A 23,778-nucleotide genomic window follows, 5' to 3' on the forward strand; every position below is an offset into this window, starting at 1 on the left:
ACCACATGTACGGTAAGTACCTCTGTCAGCATCATATATCCGTGCTAAGCAGTTGGTGCATTGGATAGGGTTTTGGGTTGGCATGCAGGTGCTAGAGGGTTCGATCCTGGATTAAGGCGCAATTTTTTGTTTACTAATTTCCATCGGACATTACATACTGTAATACAGTAAGACACCGTACCTTAGGTCTCGCCGCCTCTGTGGTGTAGTGGTTAGCGTGATTAGCTGCCACCCCCGGAAGTCCGGGTTCGATTCCCGGCTCTGCCACGAAATTTGAAAAGTGGTACGAGGGCTGGAACGGGGTCCACTCAGCCTCGGGAGGTCAACTGAGTAGAGGTGGGTTCGATTCCCACCTCAGCCATCCTGGAAGTGGTTTTCCGTGGTTTCCCACTTCTCCTCCAGGCGAATGCCGGGATGGTACCTAACTTAAGGCCACGGCCGCTTCCTTCCCTCTTCCTTGCCTATCCCTTCCAATCTTCCCATCCCTCCACAAGGCCCCTGTTCAGCATAGCAGGTGAGGCCGCCTGGGCGAGGTACTGGTCATACTCCCCAGTTGTATCCCCCGACCAAGAGTCTGAAGCTCCAGGACACTGCCCTTGAGGCGGTAGAGGTGGGATCCCTCGCTAAGTCCGAGGGAAAAACCGAACCTGGAGGGTAAACAGATGATGATGATGATGATGATGATGATGACCTTAGGTCTCATGTATCCTACATTTACAACATTTTGTAACGCTGAACACAACAAATACCTTGCTAGGCCTACTGGTAACGTAAGCCCTTACGAAATACAATGGACTTGAACGAGGCAAGAATAACAGTTGCTACTAATCTATGAGATCGTTGGAGGACGGTAGAAAGAAAACAGGTTTCGCATTTAGTATATGAATTTGTGCGAATAAATTCACGCCCACGACGTGGAAAGGACGTCTTTCAAAGCTGACCAAGGGAAACGATTGTTCGTCCATTTGTAGGATCGTAGTATGTAAGTGCAAAGCGTTTCTAGAGGACCCGCTGCAATGGCTGTTGACGATTACGTTGCCAGATACCATACCACCTGGACTACATTTATGAAATAAATAAAAAAAAACGCTTCAAACCAGGATCGACCCCTCGACCTCCTGAATGCTAACGCAAAACTGTAACCACTGCACCAACTGTACAGCACAAAGAATACGTGCTGACAGAGGTAGTTACCCTACATGTGGTTACAGTGTTGCCAGATTGCCATTCTTCAACGCCCTTTTTCTGCCGGATATACTCGAAGGACGAACTTTTGTGACAGACATTTTTTTATTGCTGGTTTGTGAGCAGTCGCGCTGCGACGCCTGAGTGCGCGAATTTCGCTTCAACCTGTATATAAATTAAGAGTTTTGTCTGTACATTGCTTATAATTTGAAAATAATGGTATTTCTGTATCGGTCATGTTCACAATAGCAAGAAAATGCATTTTTTACTTTTCCGTAATTCCTGTCTGTCTGTCTGTCTGTACACGCATCACGAGAAAACGGCTGAAGAGAATTTAATGAAAATCGGAATGTAAAGTCGGGTGATTAACCGCTACAATCTAGGCTATAAATTATTTTGATCACGCTGAGTGAAATGATAGTTCAGGGGAAGGCCTGAAATTTAATTCTCAAATATTTATGTTATTAGTGGTCGTGCCTTAATGAAAATCAGTAGACAAACATTGGAAATAAGTCGCTACAATATAGGCTATACACGCTGAGAAACATGGTAGTTTAGGGGAAGGCCTAAAATTTAATTGTCAAACATTTATTGTATTAGTGGTCGTATCTTCTCGAAAATTGGTATGCAAAGTCTGGGAATAGGTCACTATAATCTAGGCTATCAATAATGTAATTCACACTGAGTGAAATGGTAGTTTAGGGGAAGGCCTGAAATGTAATCTATATATATAAAATAAGAGTTTTGTCTGTACATTGCTCAGAATTTGAAAAGAATGCTATTTTTGTATCGGTCATGTTCACAATAACAAGAAAATGCATTTTTTACATTTCCGTAATTTCTGTCTGTCTGTCTGTCTGTCTGTCTGTCTGTCTGTATGTATGTACACGCATCACGAGAAAACGGCTGAAGAGAATTTAATGAAAATCGGAATGTACAGTCGGATGTTGAACCGCTACAATCTAGGCTATAAATTATTTTAATCGCACTGAGCGAAATAGTAGTTTAGGGAAGGCCTGAAATTTAATTCTCAAATATTTATGTTATTAGTGGTCGTGTCTTAATGAAAATCGGTAGACAAAGATGGGAAATAAGTCGCCACAATATAGGCTATACACGCTGAGAATAATGGTAGTTTAGGGGAAGGCCTAAAATTTAATTATCAAATATTTATTGTATTAGAGGTCTTATCTTCACGAAAATTAGTATGCAAAGTCGGGGAATAGGTCGCTATAATCTAGGCTATCAATAATGTTATTCACACTGAGTGAAATGGTAGTTTAGGGGAAGGCCTGAAATGTAATCTATATACAGAGTGAAGCGAAATTCGCGCACTCGGGCGTCGCAGTGCGACTCCCTACATGCCTGCAATAAAAAATGTCTTTCACAAAAGTTCTTCCTGCGAGTATATCAGGCAGAGAAAGGACGTTGAATAGTGGCAATCTGGCAACACTGTAACCACATGTACGGTAAGTACCTCTGTCAGCATCATATATCCGTCCTAAGCAGTTGGTGCATTGGATAGGGTTTTGGATTGGCATGCAGGTGCTAGAGGGTTCGATCCTGGATTAAGGCGCAATTTTTTGTTTACTAATTTCCATCGGACATTACATACTGTAATACAGTAAGACACCGTACCTTAGGTCTCATGTATCCTACATTTACAACATTTTGTAACGCTGAACACAACAAATACCTTGCTAGGCCTACTGGTAACGTAAGCCCTTACGAAATACAATGGACTTGAACGAGGCAAGAATAACAGTTGCTACTAATCTATGAGATCGTTGGAGGACGGTAGAAAGAAAACAGGTTTCGCATTTAGTATATGAATTTGTGCGAATAAATTCACGCCCACGACGTGGAAAGGACGTCTTTCAAAGCTGACCAAGGGAAACGATTGTTCGTCCATTTGTAGGATCGTAGTATGTAAGTGCAAAGCGTTTCTAGAGGACCCGCTGCAATGGCTGTTGACGATTACGTTGCCAGATACCATACCACCTGGACTACATTTATGAAATAAATAAAAAAAACGCTTCAAACCAGGATCGACCCCTCGACCTCCTCAATGCTAACCCAAAACTGTAACCACTGCACCAACTGTACAGCACAAAGAATACGTGCTGACAGAGGTAGTTACCCTACATGTGGTTACAGTGTTGCCAGATTGCCATTCTTCAACGCCCTTTTTCTGCCGGATATACTCTTAGGACGAACTTTTGTGACAGACATTTTTTTATTGCTGGTTTGTGAGCAGTCGCGCTGCGACGCCTGAGTGCGCGAATTTCGCTTCAACCTGTATATAAATTAAGAGTTTTGTCTGTACATTGCTTATAATTTGAAAATAATGGTATTTCTGTATCGGTCATGTTCACAATAGCAAGAAAATGCATTTTTTACTTTTCCGTAATTCCTGTCTGTCTGTCTGTCTGTACACGCATCACGAGAAAACGGCTGAAGAGAATTTAATGAAAATCGGAATGTAAAGTCGGGTGATTAACCGCTACAATCTAGGCTATAAATTATTTTGATCACGCTGAGTGAAATGATAGTTCAGGGGAAGGCCTGAAATTTAATTCTCAAATATTTATGTTATTAGTGGTCGTGCCTTAATGAAAATCAGTAGACAAACATTGGAAATAAGTCGCTACAATATAGGCTATACACGCTGAGAAACATGGTAGTTTAGGGGAAGGCCTAAAATTTAATTGTCAAACATTTATTGTATTAGTGGTCGTATCTTCTCGAAAATTGGTATGCAAAGTCTGGGAATAGGTCACTATAATCTAGGCTATCAATAATGTAATTCACACTGAGTGAAATGGTAGTTTAGGGGAAGGCCTGAAATGTAATCTATATATAAAATAAGTGTTTTGCCTGTACATTGCTCAGAATTTGAAATGAATGGTATTTCTGTATCTGTCATGTCTACAGTAACAAGGAAATGCATTTTTTTACTTTCCCGTAATTTCTGTCTGTCCATCTATATGTATGTATGTACACGCATCAAGAGGAAACGGCTGAAGAGAATTTAATGAAAATCGTCATGTAATGTCGGGTGATGATCCACTACAATCTAGGCTATAAATTATTTTATTCACGCTGAGTGAAATGGTAGTTTAGGGGAAGGCCTGAAAGTAATTCTCAAATAAGTTATTTATGTCATTAGTGGTCGTATAGATAAATCTATATATATCAATCTCACAGCTGCGCGCCCCTAACCACACGGCCAACTCGCCTGGTCGTACCGACTGAAACAGCCTGCCTGTATATTGGCGGGAAGTAGCATGCCATTCCTCTGGTTCATACATTTTCTGATGTATCTGGTTTGTAACACATTGGTTCATCATAGTATTCGAGCTATTCAATCCCTACTCGGAGGCACTGATTGGAATGAGTAGTGTGCATGTTTAACGGAATAATGACAGAGGAGTGTTCACGGCAGTCTGCGACCTGGTTATTCCAGCTCTGGAACTTCGGACTCTTAGATCGGCACCGTAGTACTGTTCGTTGAAAGTGAGAAAGTTTCCGGTGTTTCATTTGATCGAGTATTTTATATGATAACATTGCTTTCAATCGCTACATTCCTACTGACGTTTTTGTAATGACCTATGTTGGATTAAGTTAGGAAAACCACCAACTCAGTCTTTCTGAGAATCCCGTAGCGAAGCACGGGTACATCAGCTAGTATAAATATATATACGTACCATATTCCATATACTAAATAAAAATGTACATATTAATACATGTTTATATAATACTTTTCATAATTTTCATTAAATTCACTTCAGCCGTTTCCTCTTGATGCGTGTACATACATACATATAGATGGACAGACAGAAATTACGGGAAAGTAAAAAAATGCATTTCCTTGTTACTGTAGACATGACAGATACAGAAATACCATTCATTTCAAATTCTGAGCAATGTACAGGCAAAACACTTATTTTATATATAGATTACATTTCAGGCCTTCCCCTAAACTACCATTTCACTCAGTGTGAATTACATTATTGATAGCCTAGATTATAGTGACCTATTCCCAGACTTTGCATACCAATTTTCGAGAAGATACGACCACTAATACAATAAATGTTTGACAATTAAATTTTAGGCCTTCCCCTAAACTACCATGTTTCTCAGCGTGTATAGCCTATATTGTAGCGACTTATTTCCAATGTTTGTCTACTGATTTTCATTAAGGCACGACCACTAATAACATAAATATTTGAGAATTAAATTTCAGGCCTTCCCCTGAACTATCATTTCACTCAGCGTGATCAAAATAATTTATAGCCTAGATTGTAGCGGTTAATCACCCGACTTTACATTCCGATTTTCATTAAATTCTCTTCAGCCGTTTTCTCGTGATGCGTGTACAGACAGACAGACAGACAGGAATTACGGAAAAGTAAAAAATGCATTTTCTTGCTATTGTGAACATGACCGATACAGAAATACCATTATTTTCAAATTATAAGCAATGTACAGACAAAACTCTTAATTAATATACAGGTTGAAGCGAAATTCGCGCACTCAGGCGTCGCAGCGCGACTGCTCACAAACCAGCAATAAAAAAATGTCTGTCACAAAAGTTCGTCCTTCGAGTATATCCGGCAGAAAAAGGGCGTTGAAGAATGGCAATCTGGCAACACTGTAACCACATGTAGGGTAACTACCTCTGTCAGCACGTATTCTTTGTGCTGTACAGTTGGTGCAGTGGTTACAGTTTTGGGTTAGCATTGAGGAGTTCGAGGGGTCGATCCTGGTTTGAAGCGTATTTTTTTTTATTTCATAAATGTAGTCCAGGTGGTATGGTATCTGGCAACGTAATCGTCAACAGCCATTGCAGCGGGTCCTCTAGAAACCCTTTGCACTTACATACTACGATCCTACAAATGGACGAACAATCGTTTCCCTTGGTCAGCTTTGAAAGACGTCCTTTCCACGTCGTGGGCGTGAATTTATTCGCACAAATTCATATACTAAATGCGAAACCTGTTTTCTTTCTACCGTCCTCCAACGATCTCATAGATTAGTAGCAACTGTTATTCTTGCCTCGTTCAAGTCCATTGTATTTCGTAAGGGCTTACGTTACCAGTAGGCCTAGCAAGGTATTTGTTGTGTTCAGCGTTACAAAATGTTGTAAATGTAGGATACATGAGACCTAAGGTACGGTGTCTTACTGTATTACAGTATGTAATGTCCGATGGAAATTAGTAAACAAAAAATTGCGCCTTAATCCAGGATCGAACCCTCTAACACCTGCATGCCAACCCAAAACCCTATCCAATGCACCAACTGCTTAGCACGGATATATGATGCTGACAGAGGTACTTACCGTACATGTGGTTACAGTGTTGCCAGATTGCCACTATTCAACGTCCTTTCTCTGCCTGATATACTCGCAGGAAGAACTTTTGTGAAAGACATTTTTTATTGCAGGCATGTAGGGAGTCGCACTGCGACGCCCGAGTGCGCGAATTTCGCTTCACTCTGTATATAGATTACATTTCAGGCCTTCCCCTAAACTACCATTTCACTCAGTGTGAATAACATTATTGATAGCCTAGATTATAGCGACCTATTCCCCGACTTTGCATACTAATTTTCGTGAAGATAAGACCTCTAATACAATAAATATTTGACAATTAAATTTTAGGCCTTCCCCTAAACTACCATTATTCTCAGCGTGTATAGCCTATATTGTGGCGACTTATTTCCCATCTTTGTCTACCGATTTTCATTAAGACACGACCACTAATAACATAAATATTTGAGAATTAAATTTCAGGCCTTCCCTAAACTACTATTTCGCTCAGTGCGATTAAAATAATTTATGGCCTAGATTGTAGCGGTTCAACATCCGACTGTACATTCCGATTTTCATTAAATTCTCTTCAGCCGTTTTCTCGTGATGCGTGTACATACATACAGACAGACAGACAGACAGAAATTACGGAAATGTAAAAAATGCATTTTCTTGTTATTGTGAACATGACCGATACAAAAATAGCATTCTTTTCAAATTCTGAGCAATGTACAGACAAAACTCTTATTTTATATATATAGATTACATTTCAGGCCTTCCCCTAAACTACCATTTCACTCAGTGTGAATTACATTATTGATAGCCTAGATTATAGTGACCTATTCCCAGACTTTGCATACCAATTTTCGAGAAGATACGACCACTAATACAATAAATGTTTGACAATTAAATTTTAGGCCTTCCCCTAAACTACCATGTTTCTCAGCGTGTATAGCCTATATTGTAGCGACTTATTTCCAATGTTTGTCTACTGATTTTCATTAAGGCACGACCACTAATAACATAAATATTTGAGAATTAAATTTCAGGCCTTCCCCTGAACTATCATTTCACTCAGCGTGATCAAAATAATTTATAGCCTAGATTGTAGCGGTTAATCACCCGACTTTACATTCCGATTTTCATTAAATTCTCTTCAGCCGTTTTCTCGTGATGCGTGTACAGACAGACAGACAGACAGACAGGAATTACGGAAAAGTAAAAAATGCATTTTCTTGCTATTGTGAACATGACCGATACAGAAATACCATTATTTTCAAATTATAAGCAATGTACAGACAAAACTCTTAATTAATATACAGGTTGAAGCGAAATTCGCGCACTCAGGCGTCGCAGCGCGACTGCTCACAAACCAGCAATAAAAAAATGTCTGTCACAAAAGTTCGTCCTTCGAGTATATCCGGCAGAAAAAGGGCGTTGAAGAATGGCAATCTGGCAACACTGTAACCACATGTAGGGTAACTACCTCTGTCAGCACGTATTCTTTGTGCTGTACAGTTGGTGCAGTGGTTACAGTTTTGGGTTAGCATTGAGGAGGTCGAGGGGTCGATCCTGGTTTGAAGCGTTTTTTTTATTTATTTCATAAATGTAGTCCAGGTGGTATGGTATCTGGCAACGTAATCGTCAACAGCCATTGCAGCGGGTCCTCTAGAAACGCTTTGCACTTACATACTACGATCCTACAAATGGACGTACAATCGTTTCCCTTGGTCAGCTTTGAAAGACGTCCTTTCCACGTCGTGGGCGTGAATTTATTCGCACAAATTCATATACTAAATGCGAAACCTGTTTTCTTTCTACCGTCCTCCAACGATCTCATAGATTAGTAGCAACTGTTATTCTTGCCTCGTTCAAGTCCATTGTATTTCGTAAGGGCTTACGTTACCAGTAGGCCTAGCAAGGTATTTGTTGTGTTCAGCGATACAAAATGTTGTAAATGTAGGATACATGGGACCTAAGGTACGGTGTCTTACTGTATTACAGTATGTAATGTCCGATGGAAATTAGTAAACAAAAAATTGCGCCTTAATCCAGGATCGAACCCTCTAGCACCTGCATGCCAACCCAAAACCCTATCCAATGCACCAACTGCTTAGGACGGATATATGATGCTGACAGAGGTACTTACCGTACATGTGGTTACAGTGTTGCCAGATTGCCACTATTCAACGTCCTTTCTCTGCCTGATATACTCGCAGGAAGAACTTTTGTGAAAGACATTTTTTATTGCAGGCATGTAGGGAGTCGCACTGCGACGCCCGAGTGCGCGAATTTCGCTTCACTCTGTATATAGATTACATTTCAGGCCTTCCCCTAAACTACCATTTCACTCAGTGTGAATAACATTATTGATAGCCTAGATTATAGCGACCTATTCCCCGACTTTGCATACTAATTTTCGTGAAGATAAGACCTCTAATACAATAAATATTTGACAATTAAATTTTAGGCCTTCCCCTAAACTACCATTATTCTCAGCGTGTATAGCCTATATTGTGGCGACTTATTTCCCATCTTTGTCTACCGATTTTCATTAAGACACGACCACTAATAACATAAATATTTGAGAATTAAATTTCAGGCCTTCCCTAAACTACTATTTCGCTCAGTGCGATTAAAATAATTTATAGCCTAGATTGTAGCGGTTCAACATCCGACTGTACATTCCGATTTTCATTAAATTCTCTTCAGCCGTTTTCTCGTGATGCGTGTACATACATACAGACAGACAGACAGACAGAAATTACGGAAATGTAAAAAATGCATTTTCTTGTTATTGTGAACATGACCGATACAAAAATAGCATTCTTTTCAAATTCTGAGCAATGTACAGACAAAACTCTTATTTTATATATATAGATTACATTTCAGGCCTTCCCCTAAACTACCATTTCACTCAGTGTGAATTACATTATTGATAGCCTAGATTATAGTGACCTATTCCCAGACTTTGCATACCAATTTTCGAGAAGATACGACCACTAATACAATAAATGTTTGACAATTAAATTTTAGGCCTTCCCCTAAACTACCATGTTTCTCAGCGTGTATAGCCTATATTGTAGCGACTTATTTCCAATGTTTGTCTACTGATTTTCATTAAGGCTCGACCACTAATAACATAAATATTTGAGAATTAAATTTCAGGCCTTCCCCTGAACTATCATTTCACTCAGCGTGATCAAAATAATTTATAGCCTAGATTGTAGCGGTTAATCACCCGACTTTACATTCCGATTTTCATTAAATTCTCTTCAGCCGTTTTCTCGTGATGCGTGTACAGACAGACAGACAGACAGACAGGAATTACGGAAAAGTAAAAAATGCATTTTCTTGCTATTGTGAACATGACCGATACAGAAATACCATTATTTTCAAATTATAAGCAATGTACAGACAAAACTCCTAATTTATATACAGGTTGAAGCGAAATTCGCGCACTCAGGCGTCGCAGCGCTACTGCTCACAAACCAGCAATAAAAAAATGTCTGTCACAAAAGTTCGTCCTAAGAGTATATCCGGCAGAAAAAGGGCGTTGAAGAATGGCAATCTGGCAACACTGTAACCACATGTAGGGTAACTACCTCTGTCAGCACGTATTCTTTGTGCTGTACAGTTGGTGCAGTGGTTACAGTTTTGCGTTAGCATTCAGGAGGTCGAGGGGTCGATCCTGGTTTGAAGCGTTTTTTTTATTTATTTCATAAATGTAGTCCAGGTGGTATGGTATCTGGCAACGTAATCGTCAACAGCCATTGCAGCGGGTCCTCTAGAAACGCTTTGCACTTACATACTACGATCCTACAAATGGACGAACAATCGTTTCCCTTGGTCAGCTTTGAAAGACGTCCTTTCCACGTCGTGGGCGTGAATTTATTCGCACAAATTCATATACTAAATGCGAAACCTGTTTTCTTTCTACCGTCCTCCAACGATCTCATAGATTAGTAGCAACTGTTATTCTTGCCTCGTTCAAGTCCATTGTATTTCGTAAGGGCTTACGTTACCAGTAGGCCTAGCAAGGTATTTGTTGTGTTCAGCGTTACAAAATGTTGTAAATGTAGGATACATGAGACCTAAGGTACGGTGTCTTACTGTATTACAGTATGTAATGTCCGATGGAAATTAGTAAACAAAAAATTGCGCCTTAATCCAGGATCGAACCCTCTAGCACCTGCATGCCAACCCAAAACCCTATCCAATGCACCAACTGCTTAGCACGGATATATGATGCTGACAGAGGTACTTACCGTACATGTGGTTACAGTGTTGCCAGATTGCCACTATTCAACGTCCTTTCTCTGCCTGATATACTCGCAGGAAGAACTTTTGTGAAAGACATTTTTTATTGCAGGCATGTAGGGAGTCGCACTGCGACGCCCGAGTGCGCGAATTTCGCTTCACTCTGTATATAGATTACATTTCAGGCCTTCCCCTAAACTACCATTTCACTCAGTGTGAATAACATTATTGATAGCCTAGATTATAGCGACCTATTCCCCGACTTTGCATACTAATTTTCGTGAAGATAAGACCTCTAATACAATAAATATTTGACAATTAAATTTTAGGCCTTCCCCTAAACTACCATTATTCTCAGCGTGTATAGCCTATATTGTGGCGACTTATTTCCCATCTTTGTCTACCGATTTTCATTAAGACACGACCACTAATAACATAAATATTTGAGAATTAAATTTCAGGCCTTCCCTAAATTACTATTTCGCTCAGTGCGATTAAAATAATTTATAGCCTAGATTGTAGCGGTTCAACATCCGACTGTACATTCCGATTTTCATTAAATTCTCTTCAGCCGTTTTCTCGTGATGCGTGTACATACATACAGACAGACAGACAGACAGACAGAAATTACGGAAATGTAAAAAATGCATTTTCTTGTTATTGTGAACATGACCGATACAAAAATAGCATTCTTTTCAAATTCTGAGCAATGTACAGACAAAACTCTTATTTTATATATATAGATTTACTATATTCGTTAATGTGGTATCATTATCAAAAGTAGTAGTTTTGTAGTGACATATTAGCCAGTTTTTTTAAGATATCTGGTTCTCCAAGAAATGAATTTAATTCAGTAATTAACAGCAACTTTTATATTATTACATTGGTTGTTAACTGAATATACTATTTTAATATATAAGCTTTAGAATAGGAATTATCATTGTTATAAGGACATTAAGAATTGTAGGCTTTAAATTAGCTATCATTTGAATATTTTTATCAATTATTTTATCTTAATATAACTTTATAATAACGTTAAATTGAATATTGGAGTAAACTTAAGTTTAATTGCAATGATGGTAAAATTTGTATACAAAAGTGTATTATATTTATTGAGTGTCAATTTTTATAAAGAACTGTGCAAAATTCATGTTTGCCTTTTTATCAAAAACATGTGCTTATGATGTGAATTTAAGGTCGGGCCTGCTCCCTGATGAAAAATAAAGGGCCGTGGTATTTTGACCGTGCAAAGGTACCATAATCATTAGTCTTTTAATCGATTGCTGGAATAAATGGTTTGACGAATCATTAAGTGTCTCTGTATAACAAGTGCAATTTAACTTTTGAGTGAAGAGTGTTAAATAAATATAAAAGACGAGAAGACCCTATAGATCTTTATATGAAGTGATATTTATTTTGTTTAATGGCGTTGTTAATAAATGTATTATCGTATTTTGTTGGGGTGACACGAAGATAGGCTTAACTCTTGATAATTAATATATTGATTTATGGATGATTGATCCGTTATTAACTATTAAAATATAAAGTTACTTTAGGGATAACAGCGTAATTTTTTGACAGTTCTTATCGACAAAAAAAGATTGCAACCTCGATGTTGGATTAAGGAATGTGATTAGGTGTAGAAGTTTAATTAATAAATCTGTTCGGCTTTTAAATCCTTACATGTTCTGAGTTCAGGCCGGCGTAAGCCAGGTCGGTTTCCGTCCTTATAGTTGTAGGATACTTTATCATGAAAGGATCAAATATTTAAAATAATTTTATTCGGAATGATAAACATTAATTCTACTTCGGCAGAGAAGTGCATTGGATTTGTAATTAAAAATGTAAGAGTATTACAGGTAGTACTGATAATAGAAGTGTTAAAAAGAACATTAGGTGTTGTTATATTAATTATTTGTGTGTCAATTGGGGTAGCATTCCTTACTGTGTTGGAGCGTAAGATTTTAGGTTATATTCAAATTCGTAACGGACCTAATAAATTAGGGTTTATTGGGATACCTCAACATTTTTCTGATGCATATATGTTATTTTCTAAGTAAGGAACATACCCAATAGTTTCAAATTATTTGATACATTCTTTTTCCATATTGTAGATTGTTTTGGCCTTGTTTCCATGAATGATTTATCCATTTATGACGATGTTGTTTACTTCCAATTTGGGAATTTTATTTTTTCTAGTGTGTACGAGTTTAGGGGTTTTGACTGTTATAATTGCGGGGTGCATCTAATTCGAATTATGCACTATTAATGGGGTTACGTGCTGTGGCTCCAACGATTTCTTCTGAAGTGAGATTAGCATTACTTTTATTGAGATTTATTTTTAGTAGATAGCTATTGTCTTATAAGATATATAAATTTTCAAGGTTATGTATGGTTTATTACTTAAACTTTTCCTCTTATGTCGGCATGATTTTCATCATGTTTAGCTGAAAAATAATCGGTCATTTGATTTCATGGTGGGAGAATCTGAGTTGCTTTCAGGATTTTATGTTGAGTACAGAAGAGGGGGCTTTTCTTAAATTTTTAGCAGAGTATGCTATAATTAGATTTAAGTGAATATTATTTTGTATAATTTTTATGGAGTGATGTTTTAACAATTTTTTGTAAGTTGACATTCTAGGCTTTTTAGTTCGAGGAACACTTCCTCGATTTCGGTATGATAAATTAATGTATTTCGCTTGAAAGGTGTATTTACCTTTTTCATTAAATATTTTTATGTTTTTAGGATTAATGGTTTTATATTCTCTTTCTTGATTTAGTGTATTCTATTTAGTAAAGTTAACAGAAGATTTAAACATCTGTCTTATGTTTTCAAATCATATGCTTCCACAACCTTAATAACTAGTTTACTAGATTGTCTCAAATATATAATGTTAAAGGGTTTAAAATATAATAGAAGAAGTATAAAAGAGTAAGGATTTGGCCTGCTAAAATATATGGGTCTTCTACAAGCCGGGCACCAATTCATGTTAAAAGGATGACAATAGATCCTATTGATCACATTAAAACTCGATTGAGAGAGTAAAATTGAATTCCACGAAATTTGTTATTAGTGGTAAAAGGGAGAATAAGGAGAACAACAATAGATATTACTAATGCAATTACACCTCCTATTTTATTAGGAATTGAGCGTAAAAAGGCATAAGCAAAGAGAAAATATCATTCTGGTTGAATGTGTACTGGTGTTACTAGTGGTATGGCAGGTGTTAAGTTGTCAGGGTCCCCTAATACATAAGGTTATCAGTGTAGTTAGTCCTCCACAAAATGTCGTCTGTGAGGAGAGAAGGGCATATGTCCGTAAAACTGGGCCCTGTGTAGTTAGGCACCTCCAAAATGGTGACGAGAAGGGCATCTGACCGCAAAACTTTACCCACGATGGCGACGGTGTAGTTAACAAATCCAAAAATTTCGGCGGGAAGGGCATCTCACCGTACGTCTGGGCCTTGTGTAGTTATGCCCCTCCAAGATTGCGACGAGAAGGGCATTTGGGCGTAAAACTAGGTTATGACATATGTGCCCCGTCTGGTGGAAGAATCAAAATGACGACGGGAAGGTCATCTGACCGTAAAACTAGGTCCTGTGCAGTTAGGCCCCTCCATGATGTTAGGAATGCTCTCTTACCCGAATCCACATTGTCCTACTACTCAATATGGCATCGCGAGAATCCCCATTGCCCTACTACTGAAGATGGCGTCGGGAAGGGCATCTAACCGTAAACGTGAGGCTAAGCCCCTCCATGAGTTTAGGCTTGCTCTCTTACGCGAATCCAAATTGCCCTGCTACTCAAGGGGCGACTGTGAGTTTAGTTATGCTCTCTTATGCAAAATTAGCGAATCGGCATTGCAGTACTACTATACTACGGGTCAATGACATCGAGTCACAGCCCACATAGGTACACTACAAGGGGACAATGACCTCGTGGGTGTAACGATCTCCACTAAGTATTCTGTACTTTACCCTACCTTCGCCTGCCGTGTTTTCTTCGACCGCGTCGCCGCCATATTCTCTCTATACTGCTGCGTCCGCCTGTTGCTCTCCGGCTGTCTTCAACATGTGACCATGACGTCACCTCCTTCTTACGTTGCGACATTCGCCGCTTATTGCCATGTGTACTGTACATATCTCTGTGGACACGTGATTGTGTCATGGCGTTTCTCGAACATGCTGGCGTTATTTCTTTTAAACTTCTAGACTTTCCTTGCTCCTTTATATTCATGGGCTCCACCCCTCACAAATTGAGTCTGTTCTCGCATCGGAGTGGTGGAGCACCGTACATCTGCATAATACCTGCTGTTTATTTGGTGAGCAAGAACTATGGACTTATTACTTCAACTTCATATTTATTAGGCTATCTGGCCTCTACATGTCTTTATTCTTGCCAGCTTACACTAGTGTTGACATTATGCTAACTGACTCCACTCTTCTGTCTGTTAAATATGGATTTTATCCAGGACTATGAGAACTGTTATCTACATATCCACACGGCCTTTTTGATGTGAATTACTATATTACGCATCTGAGACTTTTACTACGTACTACCCCGGCGAAGGGAATCTTTCCCATAGTTCATCCTTGTTTCCTTTTCCCTGTCCTCTGCATCATTTTTATCCTTATCGTTCATTGGAATTGTTTCGATTTCACTATACTGTACTTTTAAAAGTTTCTAGTTTTTGAATTATCTTCTTGAAGCATATATATTCTTCAAACATCGTAAATGTGGCATATTTTCGCTCGCTTCTCGAGGTTATTCTCTTGCTATTCCTTGGCAATATTCTTTCAGTGTCTTGTATCTTATCACAGATGTTAAATTGTTCAACTTGTTGATTGTTTATATGTATTTATTGCCTTTTTATATATTATTTTCTTTCTCTTTCCCTTTTCACTCCCTCTGGGTGGTTTTTATTTACTTGCTGTGCGCTTCCTTTCTATGGACTTTGCGTTTCTATATTATCACAATTTATATATTTGCCTAATTGCTCGACTCCTGGCTTGCGTTGATAACTTTCGTGCTATACATTCTTAAATGCCGCTGACCCATTTAATATTTGCTATATTTATTCTATATCTCGGCCCATTACAAGTTTAGGAGCAGTGTATATCAAGTTCGATAGTAGTAAACCATCACAAGTTGGATGGTAGCAGTGTACCACATGGGAAAATCCTGACGTAGCACCCATTGTTTTAGAACATACATTGCTCCACTACTTACGGTGGTCAAAAGGTATGCGGAAGTAGTGCATTGTAAAAATTATCATCCCGGTCCAGCAACTCTCCTAGGTTTGTTACACGAGAAATTCTGGGTCCTTAAAGGACGCCAGTTTGTGAGAGGACCGTCCAGAAATGTCTTATTTGCTGGCGTTTTCAAGCAAAAGAGTTTGACACTCAGACCCCTCATTAGCATGATCTTCGAGTTAAGGATGCAGCCGTATTCGAAGTCATCGGATTAGATTTTGCAGGACCTTTGTACGAATATCTTCGTGATTCGTCAAAGACATATATTGCCCTAATCACGTGTGCTTGCTACCGGACTGTCCATCTGGAACTAGTTCCGTCTCTGTCAACCGAAGCATTCATAAGAACACTGAGCCGTTTTATCGCAAGGCGTGGTCGACCTTATGTGGTCACCTGCGATAATGGCACAAATTTTCGAGGAACATGTAATGCTCTAGAAAAGTTAGATTCTGATCAAATTGTTACATACAGCACCAAGGAACGCATAAGTTTTAGGTTCAATCCGCCTACGGCTTCATGGTGGGGAGGCTTCTTGAAACGATTAGTGAACCTGGTGAAGCAAATTTTACGGAAGACGCTGGGGAAGGCTTGCGTTGCCTTGGGATGAACTTCCGACTGTACTTATTGACTGTTAAGCAGTGATCAGTGCAAGACCATTGACTTATACGGCGGAAGATAATAAATATCCTATTCCATTGACTCCATCGATGCTACTACAAGAAGTAAGAGAGACAGGAGTGCCTGACCTGGACTGCATTGAGTCTACAAGATTCATTCGGAAAATTCGGTATCTGCAAAGACCGAGAAAAGAGCTAAGAAGACGTTTCTGTTCAGAATATCTGGGACAGCTAACTTGGACAAAACGACATGAAACTAGTAAGCCAATGGTTGGTGAGGTTGTAATAATAAGATCGGACAATCGAGAGAGGGTGGATTGGCTTTTGGCGGGTACTGAACATCTCATTCCAGCACGAGATGGAGGAGTCCGGGTGGTTCATCTAAAGATTAGCAGTGGTACTGTTGTACGTCCTCTACAGAGAGTGTACCGCTTGGTGGACCAGTCTAGCGCCGAGAGTTACGAAACTAAAACCCAGCTCAAGGATGAGGATGTGTCTAAATCCCCTGAAGAATTAAGAAGAAGAGCAGGAAGGAATGTGGTTCCTCCTAAAAGACCAAATCTTTGATTTCATGATGCAGAGCAGAAAGAATAAACTTCGCGTACATTGTTCAGTGTGTTGATAATTTCCAATTTTTCTAAAATTACAAATTAGGTGGGAGTATGTCGAGATATTTGTAGATGTTAACTTTGGCAATGTTTACACCTTTACTCATTTGGCTTAACTATACTGTGGACAGGTGTTAACATTTTTTTATTGTCAATATAAATTGTTTATGAATGTTGAAAACTGAGTAAGTTGTTATAAAAATAATGTGTATTGACGACCTAATCAACAATATTCATTTACTTCTGTCTAATTTCCTCGTCTTGGAAATTTTCTACCCTTATTCGTTCGCAGACCGATTTCACTTTCTCTAACCTAGGCCTAGAGATACTTAGTTCACTTCAGATCAGATTGTGAACTGTATATTGTAGTAAAACGCGGACATTCCCAACAGACTTCCTGAATCCGAAGTCGGTTAATATACCAGGTGGCTCACGGACGCCGTACTTTCTACTTATAAATGCCCCGCATGCATAAGTGATGTGGGGGTGTCTACCAACTGATTTTAACAGCGGAACTACTGCCAGCGGGCAGGTTACGTCAGAATATGAAGAGATAAGAAACAAAGTCACACTCGCAGCATGTTACTCAGCGCTGGCGGTCGAAAGCACCCCTTGCATTAGTAAACATAGTTTTCGACCGCATAGTTCTAGGCTGGTGTATGGTACAGCCGCACTATATTTACTGTCTGCTTATCGCCAATGGCTAGTGTGTTCAGCAGCGACGAATACATAGACATTATTTTCATCTGTACAACCCGGTCGGAATGCAACCGAAGCTCCAAACAGACGTATGCCTTCTACACAAGTATTTCACCGAACAGTATCGTTTTTGTTTCATACAGGCAACTCTTTTATCGAGTGGAATGTCTACACATGAATGAATTAACAAGTGATTAAATTTCCTTTTCTGCATCTTTGGCGTGTTAACAAACAGTAGCAGCGATTAGGGGGTGGGGAGTGAAGGGAAGTCGTCCCCGCCCCTCGCCACTTTGTGGAGTAAACATTACATATTCACTTTAGCCACCTGGAACTAGGAATTATTATTATTTGTTTTGCTAATTGCTTTACGTCGCACCGACACAGATAGGTCTTATGGCGACGGTAGGATAGGAAAGTAAGGTACAGCAACAGCATTTGCGTGGTGTGAAAATGGGAAACCACGGAAAACCATCACCAGGGCTGCCCACCGTGGGATTCGAACCCACGATCTCCCGGATGCAAGCTCACAGCGAATTATTTGTAAAAGAAACGTTATCTGTACAAGCCTTTGTGTCTTATCTGCTAATTCTTTCCTTTCTTTTCCTTAATTACTAACATAATGTTTGGCGGAAATAAGCACCAAATGCCGTTCGTCGCGGCTAACCGATTTGTATAGCGCTACGGCAAGTAGTGGCGACTTTGAATGTGCTGTGCGGAAGGGTAGTAGGGGTATAATGTTTTTGCCAAGGTCGTGGACACTGAGTTATAATTCACCCGTATGCCTCACGCATTCGTCAGTCTGGCAGCCTCTTCAGTGTGTGTTAGTTCCTTAGTGTGTATTAAAATACTAATTAACTTTTAATTGCATGATCATGCCGTACTTGTATTTAATTGTACCGGCTGAGCTAGCCGTGGAGTTAGGGCCGCACAGCTGCGAGCTCGCACCCGGGAGATGGTGGTTTCGAATCCATGGTAGAGCGCTGCGCTGGCCTTCTTAGCCCAACTTGGCAGGTTCAATGTCGGTCGGTCGTTTGCTTTCTTGGCTTACGCTGCCTGGACTGTCAACGATAGACCCCAAGTGTAAACGTAAGAATTGTAGAGCATAGAAACCTCTACAAGAAAGTCCGCGATGGTATATACTGCACCCATAAGCGAATTTACCTAATTGATTTACAAATTAAAATTGAATATTTCGCATATGAGATACCACAGTTAGGATGTGAAACTAGCAGTCACAAAGGAACTTTCTGGCGCCAGTCAGACGGCAAGAAAAATCCATGAAACTCTTCTCAAAGCACGACCAAATTGTAAACCACCCTAAGGAGTCCATCCAATAAATTTTATGACACCGCCTAGGAGTGGCGACTTGCTGTTTGGTTCTCACGAGAAAATCACGCGTTGAGGCCTGACCTACTTAGCTCGGACAAAAGGGACAGCGAAAATACCCGCCAACCGTTGGGAGGAAATGGAAGCACCCACGCTACGAAGGGCGCGAAAGTCTCAGCCAATCACAAAATTCTAAATTTGAATGAACTGTAAAAGCGGGAGTCTACAGTCAGTATTTCGCGATCTGAAGCCCGGTGTGGTGGTGAAAAACAGTGTCCTGACTTCTTTATAATATATGGTAAATTATCAGTGCGAATCTGTGGTTGATTAGTGCCTAATTAATAAAATTTAACTTCGCACGGAGGAGTAAGAGGACCCAGAAGAATGAGCTGTCATGGCGGGATGGAGCCGTCCACCGGAAGAAAATAACACCAGTGACGCGCGCCGTCGTGTGGATTATCCTGTGATCATTTCCCGCGGCGCAATATCACATCTAAGTTGGACAAAAATTTAGGAAGTTCTGCATATAAATTTTGAAAACTATAACCTACGGATGTACGATAAAGCGCTCCCGAGGACTAGATTATTACGCCACATCCCTTCCACGGAACTATTTTCTAGGTGGTGGGAGGACTCTTTACAAAGCCTAGCGACCAGAGGGTTGAATTGTCATTGAGTCTCTTGAGTCTTGGCAGTGTCGTGAGTACTCTCATTGTGTCTTGAATCCTCAGTGTCTTGAGTGTGACAGTGTGTTTTCTAGAGTTTTCGCAGGGATTCTGTAATAGTCTCAGTTTTTCTTCAGTATTCTCAGTGAATCTTCGTTTGACAGAGTGACAGAGTGTGACGGCAAGTTTAGGTAGTCAGATTGACTTTTGGCTGGTAAGAAAGCGATTAGACACTTGTAGGCATTTTGAGAAGCCTTATATTATTTACTTGGGAGAGTAACATTTCAGTAGTGAACACTTTAACAAACTTTTACTGTAAATGCAGAGAGATGACAGGCAAGAGCTACATTTTCAACTTGAATGAACTCACATTACGAGTCGAGAGGAACAGGTTCATGTTTTCAGCATAATTACATAAAAACCTCTCTAACCCACGGGTAGTTTCACATGTATTATCAGCATAGAATTTTCTCCACAACATAAACTGTATTTAGCTTGCTTCTAATATTCAATAAACTATTTGGCAAGCGAGATATTTACGGGCAGAAACAAGTAAAGACAGACAGGGAGGAGAATGACTTTTCTTCAATGAAGGCCGCAGCAGTAAACCTTGGGCAAACAGTTATGTTCCGTTGGGGTTAATGTTCTGTAAGCTGCGAGGTAAACAAAGCTGAGAGACCGGCGTGCAGACCAACAGGTGATTTCCAGGTAGACAGCAAGACGACCGTCCAACTATACAACAGGAGTCTGCAGTGGGATCGTCTAACTTTCACTGGAGTGAGAGAAAATGCGAGTGTTGTATGCTAATATAAACGTGTGTTACGGCATGGCAAATATGTGTCAAATTGGCGTGTGTAAAATTTTGGAATACCACAGCAGCGTGAAGATGGAGTTCTAATTTCACCATGACCGAGGCCAGAGGGTGAGCCAACATGCCTCCATCACACAGGTATGAGCACCAATAAAAAATGTAAATAAATATGTAGGACTGTGATTAATCGATGATCAATGTAGTTTAGCGTATTAGATAGGATTGTAAATAATTCACGGTTGATAATTGTAACTATATAATAATAACAACCATAATAATAATAATAATAATTATTATAATTATAATTATAATAATAATAATGTTATGTTGCACTTTCAGCTGAGTTATTTGTGCACTTCGTTTAGGTAGATGTTGTTTGCGTGTTTTATGGATTATTTCTGTTGTATGACACTTTGACAGTTAGGCAGCTTTGATATTTGATCTATGAGTGTAATGCCAGTTTATTATTATGATTCATCATGTGATTAGATCGTTGGTTTTTGAGTTATATTTTGTTTGAGTTTTGATCTTGTAGACGCCGCCGCGACGATTTTAATGTTTTGTTTTTGCTTATTTTGCGCATTTCAGCTTGTTGTTTTGTTGGGGAATCATCCTTCAGATGCGACGATTTTTTGATTGTACTTATCCCGTGTATTTTGCGACGATTTTGGTAGACGCGGGTATTTATTTCTGTGTAGTTGCGGTTACACATGTTTCAACATCTGTGTTTTGAGAGGCAATCTCGTCATTTTTTTGTTATATAGAAACCGTGAGTGCCATTGATGAGTCAGCTCTGAGATTTGTGATATGTTAAGCAGAGAATGATCGAGAGATCGAGCTAGATGATTAATATCCCTGATGATCTACGTTGATGATGGAAATATGATTTGGACCATGTCTTGAATTGTCGTAAGAAGTCGTAATGTGCACGACAGATATTTTGCCCGCCGGATAAGAGCGCGGCCGTATTGTGAGAGTAATGAATAATAATGACGTCGAGAATTAATGAGTAAAGAGAATTGTGAAATGAAGAATTTAACCACGAGTGTTAAATGTGTTACGACATGGGTTATGATTGTAGGCAGAAGCCTGTATTTGTTTAAATAATTCCAGGGAAAGTAGATGTTTCGGCAGATATGCTAGCCATTGTACAATGTGAGCAGAGCGACGAGTCAATGTGGTTTTTTTTAATAATCATGTAGAGTCATGGATCACATGAAATAACAGTAATTTGTCCATCAAGGTTAAATAGTATCATGTCCAGACATTTATCGTCTGAGTTTAGAGATTGCCGTCAAATTCGCAATATTTTTGCTACTCGCAGCGGGGTATATTTTTTTTTTGTGGAGACTCCGACTTTATTTAGTGCATTCCATCCTTATTAATTTCCAGTAGGCCGCGATGGTGGGATCTAGTTTGTTTGTTTGCTTTCTTTCTGTGTGTACTTTATTACCGTGTATTTGTAGGACGCAAGCGTATGTGAATTATTTATATTTGTAATGATGTAAATAGATAAGTGTAGATAGGCTAGTTTTGTTTTTGTATTTTCTTTGTCGGAGCAGTGTTACTCCATTTAACAGATGTAATGATGTAAATAAGATTGACAGATGTTAGGTTTATGGATCATCGATTAAATCACAGTCGAAATGATAGTAGTGGTATGCTCATACCAGGCATTTAAGTAATTACCAAACCTTTTAAAATCCACTACATTTTATTGCAAAAATGAAGCGATCTTTAATAAACAAATTGTATAAAACTGCCGCAATGAATGAGGTAAACAAGATGGCATCTGCCTCCATCTAGTGGTGGTACCACAAATATGAGTTGAGAATGAAATGCAGTTAGCGGCAAATTCAATAGAAATTTTAATGTACAAGGATCGCTATCATTTGATATGTTAACATCAGGCACTTGGCCTAAATTTTGGTTCATTCTTAAGAAGTCCAGTCTATCACAGGTATGCAAGTGAAGTTAAAAATTTTAGATGAGTGGGTGATACACTCAGATTTGATATTTCAATATTTATTTTGTTAATCATTGAGGTGTTTGAATAAGACAATGGTTATGTAGGAAATGAAGTGTGATGTTCATGGCTGTTGTTTTTCTTCAAGTTATTCCTTATATGATACACTTGGTTAGTGCAGTCCATGATTATTTAAATTTGGGTATTTTACCAAATGAGCCACATGTGATAAATATTTGGTAACTCCTTTAAGTCAGTGGATTGATGACGTAACAATTTCACTTTATTATGATTCAACTATTTTAATTTATTTTTGAGAGATATTTTCTACGTAATAATTTTGTATTTCAGAAGGTGGTCTTTCTGACCAGAGTTTTAAACTGAGTCATGTTATTTAACTTGAAGACAGTGTCAACAGAGTTTGGAATAATTTTAATTAAGGTGTTTGACCTTCAGTCAGTTTATTAGGCAGTTTTTGATGTTTGTAAGGCAGATCTTCAATCTTTAATTTTCTTAGTTTCATTGATTCCCGTTTGTTTACATTTTTCACTAGTTCAGTTTACGTTCACTTTTAGCTTTTTTTTTTGCATTTTATTTCAATAAATCAGTCTTTTATTTAAATTTTATTCAGTCTTTGGGTACCGTCATTTTTAGTTAGTTTACCCCCTCTTTTCATTCCCTCACTCCTTATTCGACGGGTGGCCTCTCTCCGGGGATAACGGACGGGCACGACTGAGGAAGAAGAGTCTACATGCAGCGGTGAGTATGATTTACATGTCATTTATTACAGGAGCAGCCGGCGCACAGAAGAAGGAAGAGTTCACCGCAGTTGTTGCCTTTAAAAGGGCACAGGGGCCGGAGTGAGGAGTGAAAAGCGTGTCGCCCACCTTTGGGGCCAGATTTGCTTATCCCCGGGACTTTGCACTTTACATTTAATTTATTTTGTACCCAGACTGACAGCCATGAACATAGATTTAATGAGTGTTGATAAATATGAATGCTGTGATAGTACTGTTTGACAAGTAGTGGTATTAACTATAAATGACATGTTTTGTTTTATCCAAATTTAGGATAAAA

The sequence above is a fragment of the Anabrus simplex genome, chromosome 2 (genome assembly GCF_040414725.1).
Source record: "Anabrus simplex isolate iqAnaSimp1 chromosome 2, ASM4041472v1, whole genome shotgun sequence".
NCBI classification, from domain to species: domain Eukaryota; kingdom Metazoa; phylum Arthropoda; class Insecta; order Orthoptera; family Tettigoniidae; genus Anabrus; species Anabrus simplex.